Genomic DNA, 3,950 nt, shown 5'->3' with positions numbered 1-3,950 from the left:
AAGGAGGTCCAATCCTGATCTAGTAGACCCTCTACCAGCACCAGAGCGATTCTTTAGGCAGTTGAGGAAGTGGTTGAACATAGGGGAGGTAGAGATTCAGGTTGGGAAAGCCGTAGACAAGAGTGAACTAGAAGACACTACATTAGAGATGGCAGACGCCAATGACAATAATGAGAATAACTAGAAGATGTATGATTTTGCGAGACCATTGCTGGAGGGGACGCGAACATGCATTACGAGATCGGCTGTCACTGCCAATAATTTTAAAATAAAGCCTAATGTGATTCAGATGGTGCAACAAACGGTTCAGTTCAGAGGCTTGTCAGGTGAGGATCCTAATGGGCATATACCGAGTTTCTTGCAAATTTGGGATACTTTCAAGATTAATGGGACAACTGACAATGCAATTCGTCTCTACTTGTTTCCATTTTCTTTGAGAGATAAAGCAAAGCGATGGTTACAGTCGCTACCTCCAAACACTATCACTACTTGGGATTCTTTGGCAGAAAAATTTCTATTGAAGTACTTTTCTCCCTCTAAAACTGCTAAACTTAGAAATGACATATCTTCTTTTGTACAGTTTGATGATGAGTTATTGTACAACACCTGGAAGAGATACAAGGACCTACTTAGACGATGCCCACACCATGGACTACCAATCTGGTTACAGGTACAAACTTTTTATAATGGTTTGAATTTGGCTACTAAGCATATGGTAGATGCAGCTACAGGTGGTTCTTTAAGCAGCAAGACACTAGAGCAAGCCCAAAGCTTGATAGAGAAGATGGCCATAAAAAATTACTAATGGCACACAATTAGGAGCAGGATAGGGAGTCAGGAGAGTGTACAATAGTTCGATATCACTACAGCCTTAGCGGCACAAGTGGAGTTGTTGTCCAAGAAGATTGATCAGCTCCAACTGCCTGTCCAATCAGGTCAAGCAGGTTGTGAGTTTTGTGGTGGCCCGTATTTCAGTAGTAACTGTATGTCGGGAGGCATGTTTGCTTCTTCTTCATCTAACCTTGAGCAGGTAAACTATATAGGCAGTCAGCTTAGGCAGCAGAACTTTGGATGGAGGAACAACAACAACTAGGGGCGACTAGGATTTCAGCGACTACATCAGCAGCCACAATAATATGTTCTCCCACCTCAGTCTCATCAGATTTTAGATAAAAAGCCTAACTTAGAGGAGCTGATAATGAAGTTTGTGTCCACTTTAGAGACCAGATTCCAGAAGACGTACGCAGCTCCTAGAAATTAACAGGCCTCCATTCAAAACTTGGAGAATCAAATAGGCTAGATTTCTAAGATGTTTGCTCAGAGGCAGCCGAAGACTTTGCCTAGCAACACAGAGTCCAACCCGAGAGAGCACGTGAACGCAAACACTTTACGGTCAGGTATGGTTCTTCTCATATTTCTAATAATGATGTTGATGCGCAGGTAGACTCAAGTAGGAAGGTTGAAGATAACAAGGCGAATGAACCAAAGAAGGAAGAGGCAAAGAAGATTCCATTGAGGGAATACCAGCCCAAAATTTCGTACCCTGCTAGCTTGAAGCAAGCACAAGTTGAGCAGGAGTTTGGTAAATTTCTTAATGTATTTAAACAACTATACATAAACTTACATTTTATTGAAGCTATTTCACAAATGCTTAGGTATGTGAAGTTCTTAAAGGAGATCCCTAGCAACAAAAGGAAGTTTGAGGACTTAGCACTTGTGACCCTAAATGAGGATTGTTCGGCTATACTTCAAAACAAATTGCCAAAGAAGAAGTGTGATCCAAGGAGTTTTACTATCCCTTATGTGATTGGTGATTTGACAATTAGCAATGCTTTAGCTGACTTAGAAGCTAGCATTAAGTTAATGTCGTACAGTTTGTTTACCAAGTTGGGGCTGGGTGAGACTAAACCCACTAGGATGAGCATATAGTTAGTTGATAGGACTGTTAAGTATCCTAGGGGTATTGTAAAGGATGTACTTATTAAAGTTGACAAATTTATATTTCCTATTGACTTTGTGATCATGGACATGGATGGTGAGAGTAATGTACCTTTGATTCTAGGTCGACCTTTCCTTCCAATGTCTAGGGCTACTATAGATGTTTGTGATGGAAAGCTTAAACTTAAGGTAGGGATGAAATTGTCACTTTTGATTTGAACAGGTCTATGAGACAGTCCTTAGATCATTATCATATTGTGTTTTATGTTGATGTACTTGATGATGTTATTGATACACAGTTACAGGAGATATTACTTGATGATCCTTTACAAGTTGCCTTGTAGAAAGAGGATGAGCATGAGCTATCCAATGAGAGTGTGTTGGAGCAGTTTGCATTTTGTTAGCTAACAAACCAAGCAAGAATACTGATAAGTTTGTTGAGATTGACAGGGTAGGTATGCAGAAATTGAGGCCATCACTTGAGGAACCACTAGTCCTTGAGTTGAAGGAGCTCCCAAAGCATCTCAACTATGCATATCTGGATGAGGACAACATATTGCTATCATTCTAGCAGCGGACTTGACACCCGAGGAGAGGGAGATGACTTTTGCCTCTCTTAGGAAGTATTAGAAGGCGTTTGCTTGGAAAATTGTTGACATTCCTAGGATTAGTCCTAGCTATTGCTCATAGAAGATCCTTATGGAGGATAGTTACAAGCCAGTGGTACAACCACAATGCAGGCTGAACTCGAACATGAAGGAAGTGGTTAAAAAGGAGATAATTAAACTTCTTGATGCAGGTTTGATTTATCCTATCTCTAATAGTTCCTAGGTTAGTCCTGTGTAGGTGGTTCCCAAGAAAGGAGGTATGACTGTGGTTAAAAATGAGATAGACGAGCTTATATCGACTAGAATGGTAATGGGCTTTCGAGTGTGCATAGATCACAGGAGGCTAAATGATGCCATTCGAAAGGACCATTTTCCCCTTCCTTTTATTGACCAAATTTTGGAAAGGTTGTCTAGGTATATGTTTTACTGTTTTCTAGATGATTTTTCAGGTTATTTCCAGATTCCTATTGCACCTGAGGAGCAAGAGAAGACAACTTTTACTTGCCCATACGGTACGTTTGCTTATAGGAGGATGCCATTTGGATTGTGCAATGCACCAGCGACTTTTTAAAGGTGTATGATGGTGATCTTCCATGACATGATTGAGGAGTCCATGGAGGTCTTTATGGGTGATTTTTCTGTATTTGGTTACTCCTTCACTCACTGTTTGCATAATCTGGAACACATGCTTGAGCGTTGTGTGGATGCTAACCTAGTCCTTAATTGGGAGAAGTATCATTTTATGGTTAGGGAAGGTATAGTGTTGGGGCATAAAATTTCGCATGAGGGGATGGATGTCGATAGGGCCAAGGTGGATACTATTGCTAAATTACCACCACCTAGTTCAGTTAAGGCTGTTAGGAGCTTCTTAGGTCATGCAGGTTTCTATAGGAGGTTCATTAAGGACTTCTATAAGATTGTTGGACCTTTAACTCAATTGCTTGTAAAGGATGTACCTTTTATATTTTCTGATGATTGTTTGCAGGCTTTTGAGTTATTGGAGAAAATAACAACAACCCTGATTATGGTTTCACCTAATTGGGAGCTGCCATTTGAGCTTTTGTGCAATGCTAGTGATTTTGCAGTTGGAGCTATTTTAGGATAGAGGAGAGAGAAGAAGTTCTAACCAATCTACTATGCTAGTAAGACATTGATTGATGCCTAGGAGCACTATACCACCACTGAAAAGGGGCTTCTAGCTATTGTTTTGCATTTGACAAGTTCAGATCTTATTTTGTGCTATCAAAGACAGTGGTCTACACTGACCATTCCGTACTCAAGTACTTATTTAGTATGAATGATGCAAAGGCTAGACTCATTCATAGGATTCTATTGTTGTAGGAGTTTGATATTAAGATCAAGGATAAGAAAGGTGCTAAGAATTTGGCAGCAGACCACCTTTCT

At 40.3% G+C, this 3,950-nt stretch overlaps 1 non-coding gene across 1 annotated transcript; it reads right to left on the bottom strand.

Moving 5' to 3' along the window:
• Positions 1-547: 547 nt before the first annotated feature.
• On the bottom strand, positions 548-654 carry LOC112534240. The gene has a single exon (XR_003078541.1). It is a non-coding gene; the product is annotated as a small nucleolar RNA R71 (small nucleolar RNA).
• Between the last annotated feature and the right edge of the window lie 3,296 nt (positions 655-3,950).

This window comes from Ricinus communis, chromosome 1 (genome assembly GCF_019578655.1).
Source record: "Ricinus communis isolate WT05 ecotype wild-type chromosome 1, ASM1957865v1, whole genome shotgun sequence".
Lineage (NCBI taxonomy): Eukaryota > Viridiplantae > Streptophyta > Magnoliopsida > Malpighiales > Euphorbiaceae > Ricinus > Ricinus communis.
The sequence above is the reverse complement of the archived record's forward strand: the minus strand, read 5'-3'. Positions and strand labels throughout refer to the sequence as shown.